Source organism: Cervus canadensis, chromosome 3 (assembly GCF_019320065.1).
Source record: "Cervus canadensis isolate Bull #8, Minnesota chromosome 3, ASM1932006v1, whole genome shotgun sequence".
Taxonomy (NCBI): domain Eukaryota; kingdom Metazoa; phylum Chordata; class Mammalia; order Artiodactyla; family Cervidae; genus Cervus; species Cervus canadensis.
Genome location: NC_057388.1, coordinates 44,382,973 through 44,402,807, shown reverse-complemented (window position 1 = coordinate 44,402,807; position 19,835 = coordinate 44,382,973). Strand labels below are relative to the sequence as shown.

The window sequence follows — 19,835 nt, the reverse complement described above, 5'->3', positions numbered from 1 at the left end:
GGCGAGTTCTCCAGTCCTGGAGCCCTTCATGCCTCACCCCAGGAGCTGGACCTCATTACGGTCTTGGTTTGCATTTTTCTGGGTACTGGCAAGGTTGGCATCTCCATGTTTACTTAGCTCTGTGTCTTTCCTCTTCTGTAAAATGACCATCATTTTTGCCTGTTTTTCTACTAACTGTTGGTCCCTTTCAGACCCTTTCCACATGGCTTGGAGTATCAGACTTCATATATTCTTGATTTGAATCCTTTGTCACTTATGTGTGCATATGTTTTCCTGGTTTGTGGCTTATTTTTTGAGTTTCTTTAAAGCGCCTGTGGTGGGCTGAGGTTCTCAAATTTAAAGTAGTTGAAATTATTCATCTTTAATTTTATGGTTTTTGATTTTGTGTGTGTGTGACTACTCCTACCCCATGAGACGCACTTCCATTCTCTTCTGGTCGGAGATGGCATCCACAGGATGCTGGCGCTGTTTAGGGACCTGGCCCGGGTTCCAGGTCGGATGCCAGGAGGACCACCAGGTCAGGGCACCGTCTTCACAGTGCCAGTGCTGTCAGCTGCACGGCAACAGGCACTGAGCACAAACTGCTGCTGCTCTGTGCCAGCCCGACCTCTGCTCTGGGTCAGTACAAAAGGTGCCAGTGAACCCGAGGCTGCAGGAGTCCACGCGGAGGTGAGGGCATCACATCCGGCTGGTGGTTCTCAGTATACTGCAAGCAGCACAGAGCTGTCTGCTCACCACATGCCAGGATCTGCCAGGGACCATCTCACAGCTAATGACAGATTCCTCCTGTCAGGGCCACAAAGCAGTGCTTTGTGATGCCGTGGTAGCCTGCATCCTCCCAGGGCAGGGCTCCAGGCCGAGCTGGTCGGCCCAGGCCACCATGGACAATGGAGCTACAGTGGAATCTGGGCAAGCAGAGTGGTCAGTGTGAGGAATGGCAACAACAGGCAACCTCTGGCAGTGGCCAAGTCCACACACGCCTCCCAAGGTGGATGGGAGGGCAGGGCGTGTCTCAACAGTCACCTGGGCAACTTGAACCTGGTCAAGCTCGGCCAGCACCCAGGCAGGGTCCGCAGACACCACAACTTGATTTTCCTGTTCTTAGTCTCCCACGTTCTCCAGGAGGCCCTTGATAAATAATGAGTCACTCTGGTCCCTGGGCCTGCGTCTAGAGGACATGCATAGGCAGTGAAGTGGAGAGAAGCTGATAGAAGCCCTTGAAAGGAACCCCAATCCTCAGCTCGCCTTTCTGCTCCAGGTTTGGTTGGAATGGTCCCTAGGGAACTGCCCACCTGCAGGTTTAACCACCCTTGGCTGATGCTTGGGTTTTCTGAAGCTCAGCTCTCAGGCAAGAAGGGGGAAGTCCGGTTTTGAGAAGGGATACCAGTAAATGTGGTATTTAAATTGGTGTTTTAAAACACCAATAGCAAATACAGTGGTATCAGGAGATTTTTTTTAAAGCAAAATGCTTAATTGAAAATTTGCATCTTCCCAGTCAGAAGAGCGAGCCTTGGTCTCTGTGGTTCCACCTGAGTGGTCCCACGGCTTGAGTCTCATTTCTGCCTCCACGCTCTGCCTGCTGCCTGCCACAACTTCCTGCCCAGGCATCCATCCCTTGGCCACCCCTGGTCACCACACTTTCACACACGGTCTCCCCTCTCTGTCCATGGACTGTGATTCCAACAGTTTGTGTATAAAGATTTCCATTTAGCTCAAAATATTTGACAGACAACCTCCCATTATAATAGGTTCATATGGAATCCAATATAAGTATTAGACTAATTACATATTAGACTTAGATATATACAGAGAGAACATCCAGTAGGTGAGAAACTCTGTAATGATCAAAGCGACTATGAATTCAGTAACCACAGTAAGTGATATTTTATTTATCCAATGAACATGTAGGCACCTCTGAAAATCAGCAGTGCATAGGTGTGCAAGCTTTATTGTTTACTCAGGGGAAAAGCAGTGGAGAGTCTGCAGACCCCTCACAAAAGCTCTAGTTTCTTGAAGGAGACCCCATATCCTCAAGCCTGGAGCTTCAGAGCATTCTCTTGATTCCACCACTAAGAGAGAACAGGGCTTATAGACCCAGGTCTGGATCCAGCGCATGTGTAGCTAAGTTGCTTCAGTTGTGTCCTACTCTTTGCGACCCTATGGACTGTAGCCTGCCACGGGATTCTCCAGGCAAGAATACTAGAGTGGGTTGCCGTGCCCTCCTCCAGGGGATCTTCCTGACCAAGGGATTGAACCCTCAGTTCTTCTGTCTCCTGTATTGGCAGGTGGGTCCGTTACCACCAGAGTCACTGGATCCAGGGTACCTGGTTAAGTGTGGATCTGGCCCAGACTGTCTGAGCCCGAGCAAATTCTCAGCAAGTCTGATCCTGGAAGGATGACTGGTTGGAGTCAGAGGTTCTTTACCCTTTTGGGTGATAGACCCCTTGGAATTTTCCCTGAAAAGTGCTTTTTGCAATTCAAGAAATTCTCAGAATCCTGGAGTCCCTCCATAGGTACCCTGGACCCCATGTGGCAACTGATTGGATTGGGAGAGCTCAAAAATTCTTTAATTTCTAAGACTCTTTTATGATTCCGTGATGCTTACTGGACTTCGATTCCCTGGCAGAACCTTTCTGGAGGATGTTTGCCTCCTCCTCTGCTATCAGCATGTGTGGTCAACCATGACTGTGAGGGGTGTCATGGTGCCACCTCGTGCTTCTGTTTTGAAACTGCACCTTTTTTGGGACCAAGCTCAAGACCCCCACTGTCCCCCCTCCACCCCCAATTCTCTGACCTCATTTCCTACCATTCTGATACTGGACTAATTTTTTTCTGGCTTCAGGGCCTTTGCATTGACAGTCCTCACTGCCTAGAGGTGTGCTTTTGAAGCTATTTATGCAAATATAGTTAGTACTGTCATATAACAAATCATGAAAAAAGGGAGTTTTTTTGAAGCTGATTTTATTCTCATTTGACCTCACATTGAGAAAATATCACATGAGCATATTAAAGAATATTTTGGAATTTGAGGGGGCTTTGAGAAAAGGCTAATAAAAATTATAGAGGGTATATTAGTCAGTCCTCATTAAGTTCTGCTTCAATAACAACCTCAAAATCTCAGTGACATGCAGCCACAAAAATCTTTACAACTGAAGTTACTTTTTTTACTGAGAGTCAGCTATGGCTTTGCTTTCTGAGACTTCTTCATTGCAGATTGGAGGAGTTAATGAACAGCAGGGCAGTCTCTCACTTTTACCCCCTTCAAGGAGAAAGTGATACTGAATGAAGTAGCCCAGAGCCCTCCTCTCCCCCTTGCCCCCCATTAACAGCCTTTATGAGGAAAGGAATGCTCAGAGTTATGGTGTAGAACCTTCCTCTGACTATGGGGATACTAGGGTCTGCCTTCCCAGAGCAGGACTGAAGCTGTCACTGCCCCAAAGCAGGAATGGGCTGCAGCCTTGGGTAAGGGACTGGTGGCATGGGCCCTGGAGTCTTTATGCTGCCAGGCAGGACCCGGAAGTGCCCAAGGTTGCACAGTCCCTAAACCTTTCTACTACAATGCTACAGTAGGGGAGTAAGAGAGCTTCTGAGTGCTGGAAGAGGGCCTCGGGCAAAGGCAATGAGAAGGAAGAAAGAAGACTCATAAGGAAAGCATAGGCCAGGAGGAAAGAGGGGAGGACACGGAAGACATGGGGGGTGTGGCAGGCCTCTCCAAGACAGCTCGGAACAGGCCTGCACAGCCAGCCTCAGTGGCTCTCTCCTTCGAGGAAGCACCATTTGCCAGCAGTTAACCCTAAACCTCATTCTGATCCCTCACCTGAACCTCTTCCCACAGGTGAAGGGATGTTGGAACAGCCCACCTGGAACATAGATGGGTGGTTTGTGTTCTTCCTTTGAAAGATCTCTTTTCTCAGCCACAGGAAAACAAGTTTCAAAGTGGATTGGGAAAGAGGGGTGGGGTGCAGATATGGAAAGAATGAGAAGGGAACAGATGGTGCCTGCTAAGACAACCAGATTTTTCCCCCCAGTTAATCTGGGAATGACCTAATTTACATAGTATTTGCATAAATTTCCATTTCAAATTATAGCTGTCCTAACTTCAAGTATACAGGAGAAAATAAATGAGATCAGGCAATCTACTGTAATTGAACTCAAGCTGACTTCTGTGAAAGGCAGGTCAAGCTTTCAAAGCCTGGCAGATGAGAGGAAGGAATTTTGTGGCTGTCCATTAGCAGAAGGGGGCCTGGAGAAAGCCTCTCCACCTCTCAAATTAGGCAGAGTTACCACGGGTCCATGGTCGGGTCAGAGATGTGAGGAGATGAGGAAATTCAACCTCTTCTCCCCCTTCCGCTGTGGGACCATCCTGGGAAGAAACAACATTAGAAATGGAGCAGAAAAAGCAGAGACCCTGTCCCAAAGTCAAGGTGGTGGCCTGGGGCCCTGACCCCTCCAGGCCCAGCAGGCTCGACAGTTGTATGGAAAGTGGGTGTTGCTTCTGCTCATCCCCGACATCTGTCTGGATCCTTTGCTCTCCATCCACTCATTCTTAACTTCCACCACATTCCAAATGCCATCACACACCCTCACAGACACACTAACTCCATGAGTGCACAGAACACACACACGCCCTAGGGGTACGTCAGTCACTTTCACACACAAAGCTTGTCCCAGGTCGGAGAGGAATCAGGTTGGCTCCACCCACTAGACGTACAGTCTTTCTGTCTCTGTCTCTCTCTCCATCTGGGATTACATCAGATCTGGGGAAGTGGCAGGGCAGTGAGCTCCGAGGGCAGATTAGATGAGGACAGAGCCATAGCTGGAGGCTAGGATGGTATCGTGCCCTGTGGGGATGTGTTGGCTGCTGCAGAAGAAACTCCCACCGTGATGAGGGGAGGCCAGCCAGTGCCCTCAGTAAAGGTCACTGTGTCTGCTGACAACTCCTGAGGACTGAACTCTGCATCTTCAGGGTCTGCATCCCCCCTCACCCCGCTGATTTCTCTGCACAGAGCCTCCCGCTCGGTTTCCACCCCGTTCTGCCCTGAGAACACGGTGGGGGAAGCCTTGAGCCTGAAACAGCTTTGGTCAAGAAGATTCCCTAGAGACGGAAATGGCAACCCACTCCAGTATTCTTGCCTGGAGAATCCCATGGACAGAGGAGCCTAGTGGGCTACAGTCCATAGGGTTGCAAAAAGTTGGACGGGACTGAAGCGACTTAGAACAGCACAGCGAGTATAACATACACAACAAAATCTTGGCACAAACAATAATATAAAATATCTCATGAGGAACTTTAAAACCTTAATTATAAGTTAAAGTGATAATATTTTGGATATATTGGGTTAAATAAAGTGCCTTATTAAAATGAATTTCACCTGCTTCTACTTTTTTGTGGCCCCTAGAGACTTGAAAATTACATATGTGGCTTCTACTCTGAAGTTGAAGCCAGAGATGCTCCCTCATGGCAGCTGCCTCGAGACAGAGCACAGAACAGCTTGGCTCCTGGCGGTGACAGGGAGTTTGAAGAGAGGAGGTGTTAAAGTCCAGGGAGAGGGGAAAGACGTTTATTAATATTTCCCAAAAAATTGACTTTGCCATATATTTTGTTGGGAAGGTATGACCCAGAGACCAAACAAGCCCAAAGAAAAATTTAAAAAAAGACCAGAGAAAAGTGTTGCTAGTAACAGCAAGACAATTGGGAAGAGAAAGGGCAAGGGGAGAGGTCTGAGTCTAGTGCTGGCCGATTTTTCAAAGGCTGAGCTTCTTGAGTTCTGGCCCCAGCCTTCCCTGGACCAGGCTGTGCGGTGCCGGAGGGCAGCAGGGGCCCCTGGTCAGTGCTGGGGTTGGGATGATGCTCCTGCCAGCCAAGGAGAGGCTCAGAGGCAGCCTCAGTAAAGCCAGGTTATCTCATCCAGCTTCTCCTTTCAAGGCCCTTCACCAGCAAAACCATGTCTTTGGGGGTCATCCCATAGCATAAGAAATACCACACGTTAAGCGAGGGGTCGAGGCCCCATAGTAAATATTTTAGGCTTTGCAGGCCACGCTTGAGTCTGCCACGGTAGCACAAAAGTTACCCCAGATGATATTCAAACGGATGAGTGTGGCTGAGATCCAACAAATACAGACACTGAAATTTGAATTTCATGTAATTTTCATGTGTCGGGAAATTTTTCTTCTTTTGATTTTTTTTTTCATTTAAAATGATTCTTAGCTCATGGGTCTATAAAAACAGGCAGAGGGCTAGATCTGGCTGGTAGGCCATACTTTGTTCTAAGCAAACTCCAAAGCAGAAGGTTGGGTCCTCATCAATGCAAATTAAGGGTAGATTGATTTGATTTATAGAGGAATCTAAGGAGAATATTCCTTGAATATGTGCATTTAAAGTAAGCTTTGATTGTAACTTTTTCCTGACATGAAGTGTTACCTTCCTTCCTTTCCCTTCTTTGGTGCTTTTTAAATGGATATTTGTCATCCTTTCAGTTCAGTTCAGTCGCTCAGCTGTGTCCGACTCTTTGCGACCCCATGAATCGCAGCACGCCAGGCCTCCCTGTCCATCACCAACTCCCAGAGTTTACTCAAACTCATGTCCATCGAGTCGGTGATGCCATCCAGCCATCTCATCCTCTGTCATCCCCTTCTCCTCCTGCCCCCAATCCCTCCCAGCATCAGGGTCTTTTCCAATGAGTCAACTCTTCGCATGAGGGGGCCAAAGTATTGGAGTTTCAGCTTCAGCATAAGTGTGCTGCAAAACTTAGGACCAGCGTTTTTGGATAGAATAGAACAGGATAGAATAGGATAGGGTAGGATAGAATAGCATAAGAGAGAATAAAATATCAGAATTCATCATACATAGTAAAGTTTGATAGTGGAACATTTTGCAGCTGTGAGTATATTCATGTGCATATACTTATATATGTATATGTGTACTGGATTGTAATGCTAGAGATGTTTTTTATAGTGGATCTTGGTTAAAAAGTTAAGAGCTTGCCTTGATGAGTATTGGGGAAAAGAGGGGTTGAATTTCCAGTCCTCCTGGATCATCCTCAGGGTCTGGCACTTCTCTCTCCACCCCGTGCCCCTGGGGGTTCCTTTGCTGATGCACCCTGAGAACCACGGGTCACAGGTCCTCACAGTGATGTGCTGGCCGACAGGGTACTGAGATGAGGAAGGCATAGGCCACACCTCACTGTCATTTTCATAGCCCACCACACCATCAGCTAGTTCACCCTGCATCTTGAAAACAGTGGCTGGTGTGTAAGAGAAGCTTGGCAGATGTGTGTTGCCTGAATGAGTGACCAAATCCAGACAGCAGGGTTGCAGGTCCAAGCACTCTGAGATGTGAGGAAGCTCAGTGCAATTGGGGAACCGAAAGAAACTCAGTGAAAGTGACCTCAGTGGCTGTTCTGCCAGCTACCCCTCCCACCTGAGGTTACAGAGACTGCTCATCAGGGCATAGAAGGTTTTGGGGCAGACCACTCCTCCCTCACTTTTTCAGTTGTGTTCAATCGCTCAGTTGTGTCTGACTCTTTATGACCCAATGGACTGCAGCATGCCTGTCCTTCACCATCTCTTGGAGCTTGCTCAAACTCATGTGCATTGAGTTGGTGATACCATCCAACCATCTCATCCTCTGTTGTCCCCTTCTCCTCCTGCCTTCAATCTTTCCCAGCATGAGGGTCTTTTCAAATGAGTCAGCTCTTCGCATCAGGTGGCCAAAGTATTGGAGCTTCAGCTTCAGTATCAGTTCTTCCAATGAATATTCAGGACTGATTTCCTTTAGGATGGACTGGTTGGATCTCCTTGCAGTCCACGGGACTCTCAAGAGTCTTCTGCAACACCACAGTTCAAAAGCATCAATTCTTCGGCAGTCAGCCTTCTTTTATCGTCCAACTCTCACATTCATACATGACTACTGGAAAAACCATAGCTTTGACTATATGGACCTTTGTTGGCAAGTAGTGTCTCTGCTTTTTAATAGGCTGTCTAGGTTTGTCATAGCTTTTCTTCCAAGGAGCTTATAATTTCCTGCTGCAGTCACCATCTGCAGTGATTTTGGAGCCCAAGAAAATAAAGTCTGTCACTGTTTCCATTGTTTCCCCATGTATTTGCCATGAAGTGATGGGACAGGAGGCCATGATCTTAGTTTTTTGTATGTTGAGTTTTAAGCCAGATTTTTCACTCTCCTCTTTCACCTTCATTAAGAGGCTCTTTCCGTCCTCTTCACTTTCTGCCATAAGGGTGTTGTCATCTGCATATCTGAGGTTATTGATATTTCTCCTGGCAATCTTGATTCCAGCTTGTGCTTCATCCACCCTGCCATTTCACATGATGTACACTGCAAATAAGTTAAATAAGCAGGGTGACAATATATAGCCTTGATGTACCCCTTTCTCAGTTTGAACCAGTCCGTTGTTCTATGTCCAGTTCTAACTGTTGCTTCTTGACCTTCATACAGGTTTCTCAGGAGACAGGTAAGGTGGTCTGGTATTCCCATCTCTTTAAGGACGTTCCACAGTTTGTTTTAATCCACTCAGTCAAAGGCTTTAGCATAGTCAATGAAGCAGAAGTAGGTGTTTTTCTGGAATTCTCTTGCTTTTTCTATGACTCAACGGATGTTGGCAACTTGATCTCTGGTTCCTCTGCCTTTTCTAAATCCAGCTTAAACATCTGGAATTTTTGGTTCACATACTGTTGAAGCCTAGCTTGGAGAATTTTGAGCATTGCTTTGCTAGCATGTCAAATGAGTGCAATTGTACGGTAGTTTCATTATTCTTTGGCTTTGCCCTTCTTTGGGATTTGAATGGAAACTGACCTTTTCCAGTCCTGTGGCCACTGCTGAGTTTTCCAAATTTGCTGATATATTGAGTACAGCACTTTAACAGCATCATCTTTTAGGATTTGAAATAACTTATTTCCCCAGGGCCATGAGCTCACCTGAAGACAGGGCCATCTTGTTACTCAGTGAGAAATGCTAGTTATCTCAAAGACTTCAGAAAAATCCCAGCAACCCTGTAGAATTGTCCATTTCTGGGAGACTTTGAGAGTCATAAATCAGGCAGTGATCGGCTGGGTGTTGAGGTCAAGCAAGGCTGGGCTTGTGGGAGAGACAGACGAAGAGGACTGTCCCGGGGGCTTCACCATAAGCAGCCGCAACTCCTTCCCTTGTGCAGTCACCACTTAAAGAAATTCTTCCCCACAGCTCCCTGGAGACTCCGGCCCTTTGGCCCTGTGCTTCCAGGCTTGTGGTGGCATTAAAAGTGCCGCTCCTTGTCACTAGGCTCTTGTGGTTCTAAGTGTGGTGGAGGCCGCTCTGAGGAGTGACTAGGTCCCTCATCCTGGGGTCCTGCCACGTGGGTCCTGTCTGAATTCCTGCCCTTAGAAACTGGATTTGAGGCAATCCCATAACATAGGTTAAGGAAAATTGGGGAGAAGGAAAGCTCAAGAGGCCAAAGGAGAGCCCCAAGACGCAGGCAGACATTGTCACATTCCCCCATCCTGTTATCATTCCTGGTATCAGGGTGAATGGGCCCACAGGGTTCACCAAGTCGATGAAGAAACACACATGCTCCTGGGCACCAGGCAGAGGAGATGTGCAGGGTGTACCTGGGGTGCTGTGATGCCTCCTGGGGAGGGAGGGAGGGAGGGTAGTGGTAGAGAGGAAGCCTGCATCTGCATGAACATGAGCTTGGTGCAGCCCCTCCTGCTGGGAGAGGAGGCTTGGTACCAGCTAGCTGACCAACCCCGCAATGCAGAGAGAGCTTCCAGGGACTCATTCCAGGGCTCCTGCCCTTTGCACTGTGACCTGCGAGCAGCTGCACACTCATTAGCATTCATGTCTGCCTCTGGCACAGCCCACTGAGCACCAGCCAGCTGGCTGAGACCCTGCGTGTGCAAAGAGAGTCTGTGTTGTTCAAGATTTTGGATAGTCTTGCATGTGTACGGATGGCCTCAGCTATAACTACCACTCACACCCAGAGCTGAGACTGTGTGACTGGACTCACACCAGTCTCTGCAATGTGAACTTGGATTAGACCCAGGGAAGGCAGAGCAGGAGACAGAGCAGGCTTTCCCTTGCTGCTCTCACAGTCAGAGATTTGGTTGTGACATTTCGTTCTGTGTTGTTCTATCATTTTATTTTCTTGAGGTGAAACAAACATCTGGTGCACAGATCTTCATACATTTTAAATGCTTCTCCCAGCCTCTGCACTGTTGTAACGCCGCCCCTTTCCTTCCCGCATGTTCATTTGAATATGAACTTAATGGACGCTAAATAAGTCAGCAGAGTTGCTATTTTTCGTGTGGTTGAGCAGATGTGTTTCTGAGGAAATATGCTTGTATGGGCAACCTCACCTTCTCCACCCAGACAGACCACAGGCGCAGCCAGCCTCTGGTACCCAGGAGAGTGCTCCAGCCACCTATCTGGGGGAATTGAAAGTGTAAATGGCACCCAGCCCCCTCCGTAAAGTTTCCTCTTCCCCCCACCCCCTCCCTTCCTCTGTATGCTAAGGACCGTGGGGCTCTTCAGTGAGGAAAGGACGGCCCCTGCCCTCTAGTGGTACCGACCAGTCCAGTCCTGAAAAAATCATCTGTGTTCAACAGACTTGATGGATTAAGAGCAGGGATCCATCTTTCAAGTTCCACACCAAGTTCCAGCACTTTAGGAGATTCCCAGAAAAGCAGGACAGGCCAGGGAATGCTCCGGGTTGACTCATCCTCGGGTTGAAAAATTCTTGCCTAAGGTCTGACATGCCCAGTCTAGGACTTGAGAAGACTCATGGAGGTTCTTGAGGGCAGCTAACAGCTGGAGCAATCACCCGGGCTGGCTTTGTCCCCTCTCCCCGACAAAGGACTGTTGCTGAAGCTGTGTTGTGATGGAACCAGGTGTGTGTGTGTGTGTGTGTGTGTGTGTGTGTCTGTGTGTCTGTGTGTCTGTGTTGCTCAGTTGTGTCTGACTCTTTGAAACCCCATGGACTATAGCCTTCCAGGCTCCTCTCTGTTCATGGGATTTTTTTTTTCAGGCAACAATATTGGAGTGGGTTGCCGTTTTCCTCCTCCAGGGAATCTTCCCAACCCAGGGATAGAACCCGCGTCTCCTTCGTCTCCTGAATTGCAGGCAGATTCTTTACCTGCTGAGCAGTCAGGGAAGCCACATGGAACCTGGGCTCAGACACAAAGCAGCCTCAAGCTGGGCATGGGCTTTCAGGGTGTCTGTCTTCCCAGCCAGGCGAGGGTTCCCAGTCTTATGTGCAGCTTGATGTGGGAGAGAGACAGAGGTCCCAGACAGCGAGCCTGGCCCTGCTTGCTCCTATTAACTCAGTCATCTAGCCTTCTGGACTTTCCTCTCCTTATCTACATGGCAGAGGGGTTGAAGCAGCTGACCTCAAAGCTTTTCACATATTTAAAACCCCACGGGGAATTTTCTCTCCTCTAAACTCTGCCCACCCCACAGGATTGTTCTGTGACTGGCCCAAGGTGCATCAAAGCCCTGCAAACTGCAAAGCGCTAGACACATCAGCCTTTCTAGGGACGATGATTCTGGGAGCCCTGTTTGGTCCAGAAATCCTCCCAGATACTGTTCTTAGTGGATTTGCCAGACTCTTAGATCAGCGATTTAACAAAAGCCTGGCTGAGCCCGGATTAGGTTTCTCGGAGCCAGGACCTGGGGGGCCTGTCCAGTTGAGCCACTTTCTCAGAGCCACGTGACTTTCACAGGCCAGGAGGCAGGCGGGGTGTCTGTCCCCTGCTCTGGAGTCCTGTGCGCAGGGACATCGAGCAGCAGTGAACCTAAAAGGAACGCCCGACTGAAGAGTTGGGCCCACCAGGATTCAACACACTTCCCACACAGTGAGGGGCCCCAGTCCAGACTTGCAGGTTCCAAGTTGGCTGTCATCCTGGGCATCTTCTCTGGAACCCATGACATTGCTCCCAGGGAAGCAGGAGGACCAGAGCTCTGAGAACCCTGTAGTGGCTGCTATGATGTATGATGTTTCTGTCACCTTTACCTAGAAGGGCTTCTCAACGTGCAGGCAGCCCCAGAAGGTTTCTAGGGGAAGTTCTGGTGTTTCCTTGGAAAATTCCACTTAGCTGGACAAAAAATAAAACAAAAACAGCAGGGTGTTTACTGCTTACATGTACAAGATCTTGTTTAACTTGCACACTTCTCCATGGGGCAGACTTACAGCATCATCATCCCCATCTTACAGGGTAGGAAATGGAGCACAGAAATGTTAAATGACTTACTCAAGGTCACAAATGTTTGACCCCAAGTATATCCAATATCAGAGTGCATGCCTTTAACCACATGCCTTTAATCAGATGTGCCTAAGCCACATCTCCTCCAGAGTGGGAATAAGTCACCTTGGTTTGTCCGTGTAGACCAGAGGCCACTTTTGACTTGAGATACTGTTTGGCAGCCAAGGTGAAAAGAGTCCTCCTTGGTGAATTAAATACACAATGAACAAAGACCCCACAACTTTGGAGAAATGAGCTACTAAGGCAACTTCAGATATAGCAAGGAATTAGAGTTTACTGATGGTGTTCTAGACCTTGGAGCAGTCAGTCCAGGGGGAGAGGGTGCACCCCTGGTTTAATACCTTAGCCTAACCAGGGTCAGTGTCAGGCCAGGGGAAACTCCATGTTGAAGTAGGGGAGGCTCTGGTGCAGCCCACCCTTCTCACCAGATTCCTTCCCGTTGCCAAGCCTGCTAGTTACAGATTTTTTTTACTAAGAAGGGAGGTAGCCTAGTATTTTTCAATTTGCTGAAAACTCACACAGTGAGTTAATGCTAGAGCTTGCAATATTCCATATGTGTGACTGGTCAGAGATGGGCCTCCCAGGTATGAACCTTTTGTTATTTTGAAAGCCCTTTGGCTCAGAGCTGGATGTTCTGGAGTTCGCCTGAGTGGGCCGATGCAGTACCACAGACTAAGCTAGGAACAAGTGGGATGCCAGCACTTGGGTATTCACAGTCTTCTCCCAGGGACGGGGGAAATAAGCCATCATCAGGCTAGGGAAAGGAGTTGAGAACGTTCACATCTCTAAAGGCACTCGACCCACAATGAGGGTAGCAGCTGGGAGCTCTGTGCCAAGGGAAAGGGGTGTTTGAATCCAGGCTCTCTCCTCAGAGTTTCTCAAACCCAGTTAACCCTTTGGCTTATAGGAAAATAGAGCTGACAACTTTCAGAGACAGCCAGTACGTGTGATGCAGCAAGAATAGAGGTACTGAACCTGAAGCCAGTTCTTCACAGTTATTATTAGCATCTACATCCCTCATCATTATGATTTTATTCTGTTATTTATAGGACAGGAGAAGGTACCAGACACATTGATCATGGGAGTGATCAAACACACCATTCCTGGCTAAGAACACTGCCATGATCATAGCCTCCAAGGAGAGACGCGTCCCCAAGGCATTGCTCATCCAGACTTTGCCGTGTTTTGACCACACCATCCTTTGGCCATGTGTGATTGGACAGAAGAGGATGCTTGGCCCAGGACCTCCATGCATGGGCTGACTGGTATTGTCAGATGTGGTCCAGCTGGATCAAAGATCATTCAAGTTACATCGTTCTCTCTTTGGGAGTTGATTTTGGAAATAAAGAGAAAACAAGCCAGCTGGTAGCGGGACAAGAATCATGGAGATACACTTAGAAGAGGGGTGTGAAGATTGTCATCGCTGAGTCACCCTGATGCTGGAAACCCAGGACCAACGGTTCTGAACCCAAATGCATGTGCACACGGGCTGGCAGCTCCCCTCACAGGTGGGTACCATATTGTGTTCAAGGTGGAGGATGTACTTTTTGTTGTAACTGAAGGTATATGTTGTTACAACAGTGCACCTCAGACAGAATGTTGAGAGAGGTGCTTCAACATGTAGAATGGGAGAATCCCAAATGGGCACCTTGTATGGGAGAGGTGTGAGAGGTAGAGCGTACTGACAAGCACAGTCCGAGGAACCTCGTGTTTCCCAGGGTGTGTGCAAACTTGGTTTTGTGAGTACAGAGCAGAGCACAGTTGGGGCCATAGCAGTTATCCTCAAATGAAAACACAGGCTTGAAGAGTAATCAAGTGAATGATATAAGTGGGGATGTAATTTAATCCCTTTGAAGCCTTGCCAAAAATTCTAGTGTTTGAACGTGCACCATGGAATTAGTCAGGACCCTTTTGGTTTTAAGTGACAGAGACTGAACTCAAATTAACTTACAAGGGAATTCATGGCTCATATAATTGAAAAACCTAAAGGATGGAACTGACTTTGGTCCTGGCTGGATCCAAATGTGCAGTATCATTGGAAATTAGGGGCTTCCCTGGTAGTTCAGTCGGTAAAGAATCTGCCTGCAGTGCAAGAGACCCAGGTTCAGTCACTGGGTCAGGAAGATCCCCTGGAGAAGGAAATGGCAACCCACTCCAGTATTCTTGCCTGGAAAATCCCAAGGACAGAGGAGCCGGGCAGGCTAGTCCGTGGGGTCGCAAGAGTCAGACATTACTTAGTGACTAAACCATTGGAAATTAGTATCTATCTCTTACTCTTGGCTTTCCTCCAATAGGCTTTATTCTTTTGGTTGGCATCAACTCCCACACCTGACATGGTGGCAAGCACTGGCTTCATGTTTCATGCTTACCTCCCCTCAGCCGAGCAGCCTCAGCAGAATAAGGGTAATTCCCTAGCAATATAGCACAGGTTCCAGGGATGGCTCTCATCGGTCCACCTTGGGACATGTATCCATCCCTGAACCAATCACTGAGGCCAGGGAAAAGCAGCAATCTAACTGGCCTGGCCTGAGTCCTGTGCCGCAACTTTGGATCTAGGGCAAGATGTCAGAACTACCAGAAGACAGGGCTTAAATTAACAATAGAAAAATGGTTGTCCCTGGAGACATGTTGAATAGGCGGTCACACCAGATATCCACCTCGGCCCCAAACAAAGTAATTGACTACAATCTCTCTGAGGGAATGATCCTTGAATTCCTGACATGAACCTTCTTGAATGCTGAATGACTTTCTGATTCCAATATCCATGAAAACGAACTACAATTTAATGGCAGATTTATCTATCAGGGTTCTTATTAACAAACAACTAACTCATTCTAGTATTCTTACCTGGAAAATCCCATGGACAGAGGAGCCTGGTGGGCTACAGTCCATGGGGTCGCAAAGAGTTGGACACGACTGAGCGACTGAACAACAGCTCACTCTACTTTGTTTAAATAGAAGAACAATGTATGAGAGGCTATTAGTGGCTCACAGACTCTCTGGCAGAGTTAGAGAAGGGGGCTTGAGGCTCTGCAGCCGTAAACCCTGGTCCAGTCACAGGTTTGATCCCACTGCCCCTGGCTCCTGTTACTGAGAGTTATCTCTGCCCTGCCATCTCTGGGGGCTCCACGCTCCCTGCCACTCTCCTCCCCCATCACAAAGATGCAGGCCCGTGTGGCAGCTGCTCCCTTGCTTTTTACTCTTCGATTTAAGTTTCAAATTGCTGCATCCAACTGGCAGAGCCCAGGTCACATGTCTGTGTCTGAGCTGCAGAAGTGATTTGGGAAACTGAGTTCTGATCTCCATCCCAGTAAGGCAATGACCCAACCGTGGCCTATTTCCATAACCTAGGAAGGCTATTCAGATGATGCTGGGCTGGCACCAATATGACCCCCATCTACTACACCACACTCCAAATATTCAGGTCTTCTGCATCTTCTGGGTTCTAGAGGGATCACACGATGGGGCTAATGCTCTTTGTTTCCACAAGTGGCTTCCCAGTAGATCTGTGAGTATCTGATTTTTGTGACCAATGGAACCCAGTTAACATGGGTAATTTAGCGATGTAATTTAGGTAAAATTTAGCTTGGAGATAAGTGTTTCCTTGCCAGCAAGATTGGATTGCCAGAGCTCATGGTTTCTTCATCAAAAAGAAAGCCTCATGGGTCTCTTGATGGTCCCTGTAAAACATGGCCTCATGGAGCCCTCCCGGGAGTGCCAGCCCACAGACATTTAATAGGCCTTTTCACAGAGCTCTACAAGTGCCACCCTGGGCTACTATTTAACCACAGACCATCCTCAGCCATTGACAAGAAGCTGAGTTGCCAGGCAAGGGTCTTCTTGGCCTGATAAATTCCCCCTGGAGTCTAGAATCCTATAGCAGCACTTGCCAGGAAATTGGATTATCTGACCCCCCTCCTGTGCCCTCCATTGCTTGATCAGGAACTGAAGTCATTCAATTAAGAGTTTTTGAGCATTAACTATGTCCCAGGCATTGTACTAACACTGGACATACTCTGCCCCCAGGGAGCCTTCAGACAAGTAAATTAGCCGAAGCTCAAATGGCGCGAAGGGAAGCAAGCAAGGGGATGAAAATGTTCAAGTGCCATTATTCAGAAAGAGATGCTTAGTTTTCATTTTTAAGCAGACTTATTGATCAGAGTGATGATGGAAGCCAAGGTCTTTGACCTAATGTAGAAGCATAATCATTATATTTTCCCAACACGTGATCTAACAAAGAAATGTCTGGAATTGGTGAATTCGTTTATGTAAGAGTCTTCTAAAGGTAATGCCATTAAATACAATCAGTTAGATTTAATAGATGAAAAGAATTAAACCAGAATAAATAATGACCACATCAGAAAATCTAGCTGTTGCAGTCAATTGAATATACATAAATGACTATAGTAGGAAGTCCGGTCTTTGGCTCCTGGGAACGCGTGCAATTCCTCTCAGAATACTGACATATTCCACAAAGCAAAATATGGCCTTTGACAGCTAGGGAGAAGAGGACGTTTCTGCTCTAGACCCAGAATACTCTCTTCGCTAGACCACAGGCCTCATCGTTCCCACGGAGGCGGCAGGTGCCCTCAGCGACCACTAGGTGTCGCTGTGAACCTGTGAGAACGCGGCCTCACGCTGCGGGCACATTTCAGCTGGGTCTGTTTTCAATCAACACGTTGTCAGTTTTTCTACCCGAGGCCCCAGGGGTGTGCTAGGAATTTTTATTTCCTGAGAAATCCTGTGATTCAGCTGCCCTTTGTTGGCCCTGCGCGAGAGAATGAAGGCTGTGCTTGCTCTAGCAGCTCCCCTGGCAGGGGGCTCCCAGGCAAGGGTCTTCAGGCCGCCAGCCACCTCTCCCCCCTCTCTCTGCTCTTCATCGTTTGCTTCAGCCTGGTGTCCCCCTCCCTTTTTGCCTCTTCACTTCCCTTGTTAGCTTTCTCACCTGGTTTCTCAGTGACGCTAATGAGCCCTCAGTTGCTCCATGGGAAGGGCCCCATCCTGGAAGAATGGTCCAAGCCCTGGTGAATTTCAAGACATCCAAACAAGCTCCAGTATAAACTAGCTTGTACATTCTGTCCTCACCTTCCCCTTCTGATTCTACACTCAGCCTTGCCCCTTCTTCTAAAACAACCCCAAGATTAAGGCAGTGTTGGGGTGGGAGCAACAGGAGACTAAGCGGAATTCCAGGCCCTTAGTCCAGCATGAAGATGCTTAGAAGCCACCTTCTTTCAGACAGCCACCAGCTCTCAGACCCCACCTGCCTCTGCCACTTTCTAGCTCTGAAACCTCTGGGAGGTAACTCACTCTTTCTGATCCTCAGTTCTTCATAGGTAAGTGAGAAGAGTACCTCCAGATGGTTATATTTTAAAAAGTTATAAATACAAAGGACTCCATGAAATGTTGCACAAAGCATTCTATAAAGGCAAAGTGATTTTTATTATCATATGGACACTTAGACACATCAGCATACACTCAAACAAACATTCTCTGGAACCTGTGGCTCGATGGTGTGCTAAGGGAACAAAATCCAGAGGTATTTATTCGGAGATTCTAATCCTCTCTCTACTAAAGTGATAAAGTTCTTCTGAGCCCAGCTGGGAGATGTCTTCATCAACAGCCATAGTTTGCTTGGCAAAATGCCCTGATCAGTGCCCTGTGGTCTTCAAGGAAAAGGCCACTCATGGGTGGAGGTGGCCACTCCCTCCTTCAGGTTTGGTAGGGCTGTCCTGGTTTCTAGCAACCGCACTGCTGTTGTGGGTTTTTGTGGGTGGCCACAAGGTGGAATCCTGACTGTGGGCGCCCTGTGGCTGCTCTCTGCAGGGCCTGTGACCTCGTACTCTGAAAAGCTTGGGGGAAGTTGTACAGAGGACCCGATGTATTGGAGGTGGTTTCTGAACCACTCAGAGGAAGCCAAGTGGCAAAAAGAGCCCCTGCTGACCAACATACATAACTGCTGCCCCTGCACCTTGGGGAGGAGGAGGCTGTTTCTGAGTGAACCAGATCTTGATTTAATGTCTTTGGAAAGCACTTGAATACTCGTAACCAAGATGAGACTGCTTTTGTTGAGCAGCTGACTGGTAGGGAATGTGTGTAGAACTGAGGAAAGAATAGACCATGTCTTTCACACAGCCCAAAGCTGCATGTGCTGGGCTTCCAGGGCTGCAGGAAGCCAGTGGCTATTTCAGATCCCAGCTCAAGCCAGATGGGAGAGGACGCTCTCAGAGCACGTCTGCTGGTCCAGAAGCTGGTAGTGATGCTGCCTGTGAGAGGGTTGATTTCTGCAGCTGTGAGAAGCCTTGGTCTGTCAGGGAAGAGATACTTGGTCAGAGGATCCGTCTGAGGGTTCAGTTATCTGACACCTTTCTACGCCAGAACACAAATCAAAGGACATAACTGAGCCCTTCAGCATAGGCTCTGAGGAGGCACACCCAGGTTGGTGTCCTGGCTCTGTGACCTCTGGGCAAGGTCCCTTATCTCTCCGTCCCTCAGCTTTCTCATTAAAATGCAGCTCACCAGGCTATCCTCAGAGTGCAATGAGGATTTGGAGTTCATCTAACTAGTGTACCCAGCCCATGTTAGACACACGGTTGCAATCCGGAGGTTTGTCCAGACCTGTCTGCAGACTGCTCAGGTGCAGAGGAAGCTCAGTGAGGTCAACCAGCACTCCAGACCATGGGCTTCCTCCTCATGCCAGACCTTGACAGTGTCTGGGAAGGGCTGACACTATCGCATCCTGGGTCAAAGGATGCAACAAAACATTTTAAAACATTTGTCTATTTTAAAAGTTTGTGACAGCCTAGTGGATTGCTGGTGAGAATGTAAAATAGTGCAAGACACTCTTTGAAAAAGAGTGTCTTGGATTCTCAAAAAGGTCAATATAGAAATATCATATGACCTAGCATTTCCACTCCTAGGTATGTAACCAAGAGAAATTACAGAGTGTGTCCATACAAGAACTTGTACACTAACATCCAGTGCACATTATTCATAATAGCCACAAGGTGGAAGTAACCCAAATGTCCATCAGTTGATGAGTAGATAAATAAAATGTGGTATACTCATGCAACAGAACATTATTCAGCCATAAAAAGGAATAAAGCCCTGATATCTGCTACAACATAGATAATTCTTGAAAACATGCGAAGTGAAATAAGCCAGATAATACAAAAGGACATATATGATATGTTTTCTATTCATATGAAATAGCCATAGAAACAGACAGTAGGTTAGTGGGTGTTAGGGCTTGGGGAGTTAGATAGTGGTGATGGTTTCACAACTCTGTGAATATACTTGGAAACCACTGAATTTATTGGTATGTGAATTAAATCACAAAACCAATAAAATTGTTACCAAATAAAAAAGACAGCTTAGCATATCATTTGGAGGGTGTTCTGACTGTGGAAGAACAGATGAGATGGGCAGTACAGGGAATGGAGGAGCTCTTGTGAGCCTCATCTATAAATCAGATTAACCAGCCTCCCTCCCTCAGCCACAGATTGTTCCTGGCCCTGCAGGAACCACAAGGCTTCTGAGTGCACTGGGGCCCCACAGGGACAGCGGGATGCTCTCGTCCAAGCACTGGG

The 19,835-nt window shown here is 47.8% G+C and overlaps 1 long non-coding RNA gene across 2 annotated transcripts in view; it reads left to right on the top strand.

Moving 5' to 3' along the window:
- The window catches only part of LOC122438303, a 76,571-nt gene that overhangs the window by 4,659 nt on the left and 52,077 nt on the right, over positions 1-19,835 (top strand). For both annotated transcript variants that reach the window (XR_006268524.1, XR_006268523.1), the window contains exon 2: positions 13,299-13,757. This is a non-coding gene — a long non-coding RNA (uncharacterized LOC122438303). The remainder of the gene's footprint in view (positions 1-13,298; positions 13,758-19,835) is intronic.